This window comes from Tachypleus tridentatus, chromosome 11, assembly GCF_004210375.1.
Source record: "Tachypleus tridentatus isolate NWPU-2018 chromosome 11, ASM421037v1, whole genome shotgun sequence".
In the NCBI taxonomy this organism is placed as follows: Eukaryota; Metazoa; Arthropoda; class Merostomata; order Xiphosura; family Limulidae; genus Tachypleus; species Tachypleus tridentatus.
In genome coordinates this window covers 27,731,447-27,744,460 of record NC_134835.1, presented here as the reverse complement: position 1 = coordinate 27,744,460, position 13,014 = coordinate 27,731,447, and the positions used below count along the sequence as shown (strand labels likewise).

Here is a 13,014-nt window from a genome sequence, read left to right as displayed (position 1 = left end):
GAATGTAATGCAATTAATAAGAATATATCCAAGTGCAATGGCACATCACTGTTTTAATTACTATTAGTGGAAATGTGCAAATATGTACTTAAAATGTGCTTGTATAAAACACCTGAAGGCTATTCATAAAATATTTTAACTTTAATACAGAATAATAGTTATATTTATCATATAAAAATAAAATACACATAAATGAAATACTTAAAATCAGTCATCACAAATGACTGACAGTGATCTCTTTAAAACAAGTTAAGATAGTTAACACTTATTTCATAAGATTTTAAGACTGTTAAAATAACTAACACTGACCTGTGGAAAAAACTTAAAATATATCAAAACATTAAGACTGATTCTATAAGACCTTAAGACTGTTAAAATAACTAACAATGACCTGTGGAAAAAACTGAAAATATATCAAAACATTAATACTGATTCTATAAAACCTTAAGAGAGTTAAAATAACTAACAGTGACCTGCATAAAAACTTAAAATAGGTCAAAATAACTTACATCACTGTTTAAAATGTTTTAGCAGTGGGTAATGGCTACTACAAATATAACAATAAAAAGGGTTAATGTGATAAAATCTGCTGACCTTCATTTCAAATGTTTCTATTCGGTTTTATTTTCATGACAAATTTGAAATTAACAAAAACCAGTGGAATTTATATTGTATGATATTCTTGCTGGAAGATTTCCTAAAACTTTAAACTTTCTCTTTTGTTTGGTTGTCCCCATCAAACACAAACGTAGTATGAGGAAACAAACAATACTTTGGTCATATCACCAACATGTAAATCATATTAAATAGATGGTTTTAACTTTGCTTTTACACACGGCTAATAATGGAGTGTATACTGCTCACAATAGTATATAAACAGTATATAACAGAAATAAACTTTTATTAACAGAATTGTAACTATCGTGTCCATACCTAATGTTACATACTATTACTGCATTTCTGGTTTGGACTCCTAATAGAGTGTTTCTTAGACCTTTGATATTTTGATTCAAAACTCTTTGTTTTCTGGTAGTTAGCAGCTCACAGGTATCCACAACTGTGATCTTATCCTACAATATTCATTAATGTCGAACAATAACAATGCAAATATGATAAATATTTAGTGTTATCCTAACAACACAACTGTGTTTGTATCTTACAGTGTGCATTAATTTCAAGCAATAAGATAATAATAGAAATATAAAAAGTAATTTTTAATAAGTCAATGAAAAGATTCCTAAGGAAATACATATTTTATTAAGTTATGAAACTACATAAAATTATTGGAGTTTTAACGTTTTCAGCGGAGAAGGAGTTTGTAAACCACAAGCCATTAAAAACGATCTATAGTTCATAAATTTGTTATTTTAGAAGTTTCAAGAATGTGTTATAATGAGATACATTTGTTTCTTGGTGGGTAATTTTATAAATTTCAAGTGTAGTATTTCATTTCTCTGCTCCAGATAATACACACCGTCTACACACCAGTTGTTGTTAGATATAAAGTAGCTGTTACGTATTACACCAGGTGTGCAATGGGCTTTGGTTTGTGGATTCCGCGGTGGTTTGCGAAACTAGGACTTTCACAAAGCCTCATTTTGTCTCTGTTTTCAGTTTTGATATAGTTTAACAATATATTACAAATGTTTAAATGCTAATACCAGGCACTGTTGAGCGTGAGAAACATTAATTTTGTTTGTTTTTTTTCAGAAGTCACAGCTGAGAAGGAATCTAAGAGGAAAGAACACTAGGTTGTAGTCTACGGAGAGGATAGCTTTCAGCTTTGATCCTACGTTTCCGTTGTAATCAGTAAATTTCGCACCAACGATTGATGCATCCCAAGTACCCACTCAGGCAGAATGAAGGCGAGCCTCTGGCACAGCTAGCAAGCCAACACATCCGTCAATATATAGTCCAAAAAGCAATTCCTTGCTACAGCGGTGACGCCAATATCCTAGTGCGAAATGGTCTTTCCATGCCGCCTGGAGTGCAGCACTGTTCCAATATCTTTATTAATTTCTAGTCAGTGTGACGGAACAGAATTCACATTAAGGGGTCCCGGCTACTATCGATCTTTCTAAAATTTCTGTGTTTTTTTTTTCATTCACTGGTTTATATCCTCTCTCAAGTATTATCACATCTTTCAAAACTTTTTAACCGGTACATTCGATGTGTTGATACAGGTTTCCGCTCCCATGAAGATCCCATGTTTTATATCAAAGATAAACAATTTATATTCCAGGAATACAGTCTTAAAGCGTAAATACTGGCTGTATATTTAAGAGATGAGGCTATGCCAGGAAAGTTTATCATTCATTTGCGCTAAGATTATTATTGGGATGTTAATATTCAAATATGCTAAAGATAGAGCAACTGTGTTAACGTACGATGACAGGAACCTCATTCTCCTGTTTGTTTAGCCAATATTCGTGAGGTTATTATACATATGTGCATACTATTTCTATAATGATTTCATTAAGTGAAATACCAGACGATGTAGACTTAGTAAGCTACTCTATTTTAGTATTTGTAAAATAATACAAATACCTAAACAAAACGAAACAAGTTAGGCATAACAATTTTAATATGATTTGGGAGAATACATATCATAAAGGATGTAAGTATTTCAAAGTTCTTTAGTTACAAAGTAAATTTCACCAGTATGTTAGTTGTATCAGTCAATAATGTAATTGACAGTATACTCAAAATCAGTTAAAGTCAAACTCCATTATTTGCAAAGTATCTGACAAGTGTACTCCTAGTTAGCTAAACTCAAAGTTAAATATTTTTAAAGTAAATGACAAGTGTACTCCTAGTTAGCTAAACTCAAAGTTAAATATTTTTAAAGTAACTGACAAGTGTACTCCTAGTTAGCTAAACTCAAAGTTAAATATTTTTAAAGTAACTGACAAGTGTACTCCTAGTTAGCTAAACTTAAAGTCAAATATTTTTAAAGTAACTGACAAGTGTACTCCTAGTTAGCTAAACTCAAAGTTAAATATTTTTAAAGTAACTGACAAGCGTACTCCTAGTTAGCTAAACTCAAAGTTAAATATTTTTAAAGTAAATGACAAGTGTACTCCTAGTTAGCTAAACTCAAAGTTAAATATTTTTAAAGTAAATGACAAGTGTACTCTAGTTAGCTAAACTTAAAGTCAAATATTTTAAAGTAACTGACAAGCGTACTCTAGTTAGCTAAACTCAAAGTTAAATATTTTTTAAAGTAAATGACAAGTGTACTCTAGTTAGCTAAACTCAAAGTTAAATATTTTTAAAGTAACTGACAAGTGTACTCCTAGTTAGCTAAACTCAAAGTTAAATATTTTTAAAGTAAATGACAAGTGTACTCCTAGTTAGCTAAACTTAAAGTCAAATATTTTTAAAGTAACTGACAAGCGTACTCCTAGTTAGCTAAACTCAAAGTTAAATATTTTTAAAGTAACTGACAAGTGTACTCCTAGTTAGCTAAACTCAAAGTTAAATATTTTTAAAGTAACTGACAAGTGTACTCACAGTCAACTAAACTTAAAGTTAAATATTTGTAAAGCAGCTGACAGTACTCTCATACTCAGTTAAATTCAAAAATCAGGTATTTGTCTAAATTATACTCGTAAAACATTACGAGATTCAGTTGTTGTTTTTGAGACCATCCGGTTTTAGTGAAAGTCGTGTAATTAAAATATGTTAGCCACTAGAGAAGTACATCATATTGATTTTTGATACCTTAGCCATTTGCTTCTTCAAGTGATTAGGTGAAGGCCTGCAATTTGTCAGGGTAGAATTAGTGTCAAAATGTGTTCAGCTAAGGTATACTAGATGATCGTGTTGGCTATCAGTCAAGTTTTTCTTAGCTCTATGAAATTGAACTCCATCTGTACACCATCCCACGTTTAGAAGAAGAAACTGATTTATAGAAAATGCCGGTATGCGTTCACCCGACCAATATGTTACTTCAGATTAAAAATTACCTCTGTATCGATAAACCACTCCGCATGTACCAAGCAAAATTAAAATACACGTACGATACTATACTGTGAAACGTTCAGAGAAGAAATAAGAAAAATACTTTTTTTTTTTTTTCAAATGAGAACATCACGTTCAGAAACGTTTGTTCTCCACGTGTTTCTCACATAACACATCTTTTTCAGGAAAGAAATGAGCTGACACTTTCGAAACTTATTGTATTAACATATGTATATCAAATGTAGCGAGTTTGTAATGATATTCATGAAAATGTTGTACATTAGAGGTACCAAATACATGTTATTACTAAACATTTCGTTTCACACATGCTTTTATCAAACTCTTTAGATTACCAGACTCTTTAGATATCCGCTTCAATCGTAGAACACCATTTATAGTGACATAGTTTATAAATACGCATTAAACGTTTAATACAAAAATTGTAAACCTTATTAATTACCGCACATACATGCAATATTAAATCTAACAAGATTAGTGATACAGAATTATAAAACACCAGCATAACAAACTGCGGGCGCATTCACATTACAATTAACAAAACCAAAACCAAAAGTACCTTATTTTTTCTTTTCGTCTGGATTCTTTATTTTTGAAGCTGTTATGTAATCGTTCTGAAAAGCCTCTCTCGGAGCTGAATTATCTGCTGTTGGTTCGATATGAGAGAGCCGCCATTATCGGCAAATAGGTCCTCTATAAAACACAACTGTTTTTTACAAATAAGCTACTTTGTGCCTAATTTATTTAACTAAAGAAACAATTAAGGTATGTTATTGTCAACGAAACTTTAAAAGTCCGGTAAGTAATAGAAAATTCTTTATATTCGTTTCGTTCTCAAGAAGCACGCCATCGCTCAATTGCTACCGCGTTCCAAGATGGCGGACAAACTGACTAACGACGCCATTACGTTTTGTTTTTTTTTATTCACTACGCCTTATGTTGTTGAGGTGAGCAAGTAGCGTGCACACGAGAGTGCTAATAGTGATGTTCGTTGATATCTAATAGGTTCAAATAACTTTATGAAACAGTGAAGTTGGAGTATATTAATAAAAAATGGAAAAATCAAGCGATGAAATTATCTCAATGAAAAAAAACACAAGAGAAAATAAACTTTATAATTTGTTTATGTTTATAAAACACGGAATTTATAAACTACTATTTTAATAACAATACATACCATGTAGTACGGTTCCATCTAAATAATTGTTAGTTTATTTAATAACAATACATACCATGTAGTACGGTTCCATCTAAATAATTGTTAGTTTATTTAATAACAATACATACCATGTAGTACGGTTCCATCTAAATAATTGTTAGTTTATTTAATAACAATACATACCATGTAGTACGGTTCCATCTAAATAACTGTTAGTTTATTTAATAACAATACATACCATGTAGTACGGTTCCATCTAAATAATTGTTAGTTTATTTAATAACAATACATACCATGTAGTACGGTTCCATCTAAATAACTGTTAGTTTATTTAATAACAATACATACCATGTAGTACGGTTCCATCTAAATAATTGTTAGTTTATTTAATAACAATATGTGTATATTATTTCTCCGTCTTTACTGTCGTATGTTTGCTAACTTCTCATGTTATTATACATACATGAGAATATTGATTATTTTTTTCTATTTTAACGTATTTTTAACTATGTTTTTGTATTTAGTAAACATTATGAGATGAGTCCTCGCGGCAGAAGTTTACATCGAACTTTAAATTAAACGTAAAGTTGTTTTTGATAGTCCATATACAGCCCATACACAGCCCATACACGTCCTCACACCAGAATGATGTCTTGGTGTCTCAGTCTCTTGGTGTCTCAGTCTGTGACAATGAGAGTGGTAAAACGAAAAGAAGTAAACATCCACATAAACAGTTGCTTTGCCTTTAGCCAAGGGCAACATCATGGGACCTTCTATACTATGACTTATACTTAATTTATTACAGGGTTTTGTCCATCGCCTCTTAGCGGAAAAACAACATGAAGACATGCTGGAACACAAGCAAGTGGCTTTAGATGTCATTCTCTCGAGTCGCCTGTTGGACGTGTCGGGGCATTTTGCTGAACATTTTTGGCAGCTGCACTTTGGTTCCTTCAGTTTGGTTGGACAATATCCAGAGAGGAGTTGTTTTTTTTTTCACGTGTTTACCGACTTAGTGTGATCTCTGTTCTGTTTTCGTGTAAATATATCTCAAACAAAACACAGCTGGGAAGTTCAGGTTTCATTTATATCTTTTAGTCAGAGTTTATAAAACGGAAACATACACGATAACGATCTCTGATGAATAAATTACAATATTTTAACCAATAATTATTACGTATTTTTGTTATACTTAAAATAGCCATCCCAGTTTCCTAAATGCCTTGATTGTCATGTAAAAAAAAAAAAAATCGCCTCAGTGACTAATTAATTAAGATCAAAGCATTAGTCGCAATTTAAAGTTACAACCTAAGCGCCAGTCACTTGTGTGTCAAGAACGGTACTTCTGTTCTTATTGCACAGGCGCAACAAAGTAGAGTGTTGTCAGAGGAGATGAGAAAAGCGGCGGTTCCCAACAGAGTCATCAGTCACCTGGCGGAGCTCGGAGGTACCACAACTGTCCACAGAGATATCTTGTAGGTTACTCTACATGATGAGTGGAACTTTAATCTCTAATTGCTGCATCTCCTGGGTTTCTTTTTGTCTCCACTGTTACTTTCTTCTAAAAGGAAAAATATAAAAAATAACTTTATGAAATATGTGCACTTTGTATTAATTCGTATGGATTATCTTGCTCATCATTTTTTTATTTCCGTTCTCTATGATTAATGAAATAAATTGTATTCATTCAATTAGTCTTTCTATTCTCTCTTCCAGTTCTTACTTTCTCTTTCAGTTCGCTCTGCGGATATATAATACCAACGATTCTGGAAACTCGCGTTCAAACATCTCTCTAGGGCTGAACACGTGGCTTTAGGAGCAGAGGTTCATTTGTTTTTAAAGAGTCATTAACAAGTGTTTTTCGCCGTACTCTCAGTGTGCTAGAATGCTTGACTTTAAACGGTTAGATAAATCACATTGAGCGAACAGGTTTGGAAAAATATATATATATATTGTGAGACCTACTAAATCACAGCTTTTAACATCTTCATTCTGTACCGCGCATAGGAGTTCTCAGGGCTTGTGTTTACAAGAACACTATTTTAAAGCTTAAATGACCCGCCTTTGCACGTGGATCCTCACATGTATGCACTTACCCGTAAAGTTTACAATTTATGGCCTTAATAAATATACAAGGCACGTGATAGCGACCACTAAAAGGGTGAGCAAAGTCGTTTCGCTTCTTGCGCTCCACAGTTTATCAGAGCTTGAATGAAGATATACAGCTCTCAGTGTGTTAGTTGTCCTTCTATCTACTCTGTCTTCTCTCAGATTGTTCAGCTGTCTACACTATATAAATTGTTTACTTACTGTAAAAAAATACTCGTTTTCCGTCACATTACGTGAACTGTTTGTATAGTTGAGTGTAACACAAACACGCAAAACAAGTGAATTAATTTTTAATAGAGGGAAACTAAATAACGTACACGTCAATGTTAATTACTTGGGTGGTTTCTATTACGATTCATACTTTCAATGAATAAGAAGTGGAAAGAAGCACTTCGGTATTTATGTCAGAACGTGTAAATTAGGATATAAAACAGATATAACAATGATTTGGTAAAACCATCTAAATCTCTGTAAACAAGTCAATTAAAAGATCATTTGGTTCCACGTTTAACAATGAAATGTACACTTTGCAACATAAAATATTGTGCTATGTTACTTGGCGGAACAAGTTGTGTGTTTTGACACAATCCTAATGGTTACATGCGTATGCTTTCTAACTACTAAACGTATATATATATTTCCTATTACGAAAACATATTAGATATGCTACACACTCAAAGCACAGTTTAGGTAAGCAACTGTCTTGTACCAAGGAGGCGAAACAAAGCAACAACAAAAACTCCTAACGCCAAGAGAAGTGGAAATAAAATGTTTCCAGTTCATAAACATGTACTTTGTAACGTGATAAGTATGGTATGTAACTGTAGAGTGAAAATAAGAGATTTTGTAGTAACTCTAAGCAGCTTTCTTGAAGTGTTGATGTAACCTCAACAGGCGTGTGTTAAGATAAGATGTATTATTTAAAGTTGTTGCTTCTGAACATGAATGTTTTGGTGTGAATGAAACAAACGATATAGTAATAAAGTACTTTTTAATATACTAAAGATCGTAGTGCAAAGTACTAAAATTAAAGTCTTTTGGATTTTAATATAATGTACTAGAAAACAGTGATTACTGCAGAACTAATAATAATATCATATTATTTTTAATATCATATTGATTTCGTGTCCAACTATTGTTTTCACTTCATATTCATTTGCCCTTAAGCTGAGTTTGGTGATAAGCGCTTTATGTGCTACTGAGTAAACCTTGTAAATTGCAGGTATAGAACTTTGCACAATAATCAATCAACTCGAGTGCCATCTTTAGCGAACAGCACAAAAGAATAGAACCCTAATGAAGGGTTCAACCATTTGGAAGCCTTGGAGAAGAAAGGCTTTTGTGTTTGGTTAGTTTCACTGTAGGGTGGTGACAAAGAGTTCGTCTAATCCCGAAGATATAAAATATTTCTCTTCTAATAAAAAGCACTTGAAAACGACTTATTTGCGCACCGTTAACTATTATTTGTTGAACAAAAACACAACACGTTTTGTTTTTTTTCATGGATCGTATTTTATGTGTGAGTGCACGGAACGTCGAAATTACTGGAAAATAACACACAGATATTTCATTAATGTACTCAGTTGAAAGATGGAAAAAAACGGGTAAAATATTGAGTTTAATTCTTATAACAAAAGAAATTGTAAACTAATTTCTAACAGTAATTAATAACAAAAGTTTATTTTACATTAGTAAGGAATACATTCTCAATCTAACCTGGTATATTCGTCGTTTAACTTTGTGTCTTCGTAAAATGAATCATTGTAATAAATTACACAATAAGATATATTGAAATGAATGTTTAAGAAGCGAAATTAAGAAGAAAGTTTTGCTTATTAATTCGCTCTAAAGTTTGTATTGTATGGAATTAAAGACTGTATTTCCAACGAAGTAAAGGTTTTTATAAACAAATATTTATATGTGACTTATATCATTTATATAATTCAAAAGAATAAAAATATTTCAACTCATTCTAAACAAGCTATAACTTCTATCTGAACAAAACTCATTTACCTTCCAATCATTCCTCTCATGGATCCAATTACTCGGGGTATGTAAAGTGAGACAACACAATATAGTGAAACCCGTCATGTTTCTCTGTGTTTATTAAGTATATACAGGGAAAGATAACGTGATTGTTTAGTTTCAGTTTAAACAGAGCTTAACTTGAGTTTTAAATACTTCCATCTATCATAGAGTGATATACGGACTGGGTGTGGGAAAAGTGTATTTCTATTGCAAGTGACTTATGTGTACGAAGTTAGGGATTACGTCGGACACTTACAGCATCTACTGGAAGCTACAGTCGTAACAAAACTGTTTACCAATCGATTTCTTTAAGTTTCTTAAACGTTAAACTATTCGTTTTGTGTTAACTCTTCGAGTATTAGTAACAAAACTAAATAATTTGTTGTTTTTTTTGTATAAATTACTTTGTCGTTAATTAGAAAGCTATAGTCTATTTGTTTAAATACTTGAACTGATCGATTACGACTTTTTCAAACATTTATATTAACTGAAGATTAATGACGCAATCGATTTGTTCAGTCTTCTGAAAAATTGGTAGGGAAGTAAATCTATCTGAATCAGCTACTTAAAGATCAAACAAAGTCACTCGACTTGTATAAACTTCCCAGAGAAATTACACGTGTAGAAAACTACGCTATACTTGTAAACATTAGCACAAAATCTCTATACGTATAATGTTTTCTTATCCTACTTAAACATTATTAGAAAGTTAGTTTGTATTAACATTGTCGACAAGTGATTGGTATTAACCCTTCGAACGTTATTAGCACAAAGTACTAAAATGTGAAAAAAAAAAAAAAAAAACTACACGATTTTAATAAACTTATAGTACAGCAGAAAATTTATACATTTTATACATCAGTATAAAACTCCGAGCTATTTGTAAATGAAAGTTGCTCATTTCTATCAGCAGATACTATAAATAAACCAAAACTAAACTGCTAAAAACATTTTGAAAACTAAACTTGGCTTTAAAAACAAACACTGAACATTACCTTTATTGTCATACATATAACCGTATACACCCTAAAATGTTTTCACTTTTCACAAAGTTCATGTTTTTTTTTCGTTTGTTTCTTTACGCTGCATTTCATGTTCGAAACGTGTCAAGACCGTTTTAAGTAAATCTCGTTAGGTGACGTTAAAACGGTTAATATAATATATAAATATAAAGGTGTTGAAAAAACATTTATTATCCGAGCACATTTTCAACACTAAACCCTTCTCAGCATCACTTTCACGCCACATAACACCATTCTTGACTGTTTTATACGTTAGCTGGAACTAACAAACAGTAATAACAACTGAATTCCTAGGTCACTTTACGTATATGATACGTACGGAGACGTTGAACTACATAGAACACATACGCATATAAATAAACACACCCTTACAACCAGTTCTGAACATTGTCACGAAAACGTTTCAACATTTTTTATCACAACTTCCAACAATCAAGTACAAGCCTTTACACTTTGTGTTTACCAATGAATCCGCTACTGCAACGCTCGAGACCGATTGACCTTTCATTCGCATGCCTTGATAGTGTGTACTTATGTTTACATTTTCAGATATTCAAACCATAGAATACACAAACCTTCATGAATTGTAATTTTTTAAGTATATCACACTTTAGTTTTATAATCTTTAATAAACGTTATTTGAAAGCCTTAATTTACAAAACTCCTTAAATACAATTTCACATGCACCATCTATCCAACTGTTCACAAAAGACCAATAAGTTTCAATAAAACAGTTATATACAATGTTATAAATAGTTACGTATTATAGGGTACATTTGAGGTAATATTGCTATTGTGTACATCAAACTACATAGTGCTCTCTCCATGTGGAGAATCAAACCCCGGATCTTAGTGTTTTAATGCCGTAAGCCTAAAGCTGATCCATAGATGGACCTAAAGACAATAAGCTGTAAAGTATTTGATAATTTGCTATCTCAATATGTATATTGCTGGACTCCTCGCCATCTTACAAGAATAAGCCTGTACGAACTGTTTAAAACTTAGGATCAGGAAGAATAAACCAACTTTATCTGTTTAAATCTTAGAATCAGAAAGAATAAGCCAATATTAACTGTTTAAATTTTAGGATCAGGAAGAATAAGCTAATATTATCTGTTTAAATCTTTGGATCAGGGATAATTAGCCTATATTAACTGTTTAAATCTTTGGATCAGGGATAATTAGCCTATATTAACTGTTTAAATCTTTGGATCAGGGATAATTAGCCTATATTAACTGTTTAAATCTTTGGATCAGGGATAATTAGCCTATATTAACTGTTTAAATTTTAGGATCAGGAATAATAAGCTAATATTATCTGTTTAAATCTTTGGATCAGGGATAATTAGCCTATATTAACTGTTTAAATCTTTGGATCAGGGATAATTAGCCTATATTAACTGTTTAAATCTTTGGATCAGGGATAATTAGCCTATATTAACTGTTTAAATTAAAGTTTTCTTCTTTGTATTTTATAGGGAGTTATTGACGTCACTGGATGTGGAAACAGTTAATGAAATATTCTAATGACCCTGTAAATGGAATTTCAAAGGTTTGGTCTTCCTGGACACACAGAGAGACAGAGAATTATACACATAGAGATGATGTGACAGGTAGTGTAGGTTAGTGTGAGATATAAGGTAAAAGAGACGTGATTTAGAAAATGGTAATGAATCTAATCTTCAGTGTCAGCAAGCATCACGTATGTTAAAGATGTTTGAACTGGACTAAAAAATGAATGTATAGAAAAACCTTTTCAAAAAGTCACAGACTTAGCAGTTCTTTACGTTATCTCTAAACATCAGCATTACCTGGTTTGGAACTAACTCTTAACACAGTACATATGTGCTGATCCGTGAAAAGCCTTAATGATATATGTTTAAGATATTCATTAAAGCACTCAAGTTTAAGAAACTCATCTACAATGACCAAAGAAAAAGCGAAATATCGTTTTAAGTAATGGAAACGTCTAATTTTTATATCCTAATAGAAATGTCCAATTTTTATATCCTAGTTCCTGATTTTTTTATCATTATTAGCGTTTCGACGTAAGTTTCACGAAACACATTAAAACTTAAATAAACTAACATTGTTATTTTTATAGAAAAGTAACAGATGTCATATTTATAAATCCAAATTCCTTTCTGAGTAAATGATAAAAATTAATAAGTTATAAAACCTGATGCGTTTCTTGGGAAATTGATGCATTTAAGATCCTCACACACACACACATATATATATATATACATATGTGTGGTTTTTCACCTTGTTTTGATATCTGTGCTATTCCTTCTGTTTACTTTTAATGGATAGTGACCAAATTCATGTGAAGGCTCAGAGGGAAACAACAAGTTTTAGGCTGGAACTCAGTCCAAAGTTGACAGAGTTAAGATTTCGATATAAACATTTAATGTCTTTATTTGTTCTTAACATTACGGAACGATGACAAAGACTTTTTTTATTTGTTTTGCAGACAAAGTGACGATGAACTAGTTTTCTTTATGATGCAAAGGGCTGCTTAATTCAAGTAGTTTGTTTCAAAGGTGTTTTAGATGACACTGCTTAACGTGTTACTGTTACCTCCCGTAAACACAGGAAAGGGGAAGAAAACAAAATCAGATAAACAAGAGAAGCTTAGGCCTTGTAAACATTACTTTTGGGAGGAAATAGCCACGCCTACCCAACCTTCTCTTTTGTCACTCCTCTTAAGTTCCG

At 31.9% G+C, this 13,014-nt stretch overlaps 1 protein-coding gene across 7 annotated transcripts in view; it reads right to left on the bottom strand.

The window, feature by feature from the left end:
* Positions 1 to 1,237: 1,237 nt before the first annotated feature.
* LOC143231822 (uncharacterized) overlaps positions 1,238 to 13,014 on the bottom strand; it is a 201,048-nt gene continuing 189,271 nt past the window's right edge. For all 7 annotated transcript variants that reach the window (XM_076466485.1, XM_076466481.1, XM_076466486.1 and 4 more), the window contains exon 4: positions 1,238 to 6,701. The gene's annotated coding sequence lies outside the window, so the exon portion shown is untranslated. The remainder of the gene's footprint in view (positions 6,702 to 13,014) is intronic.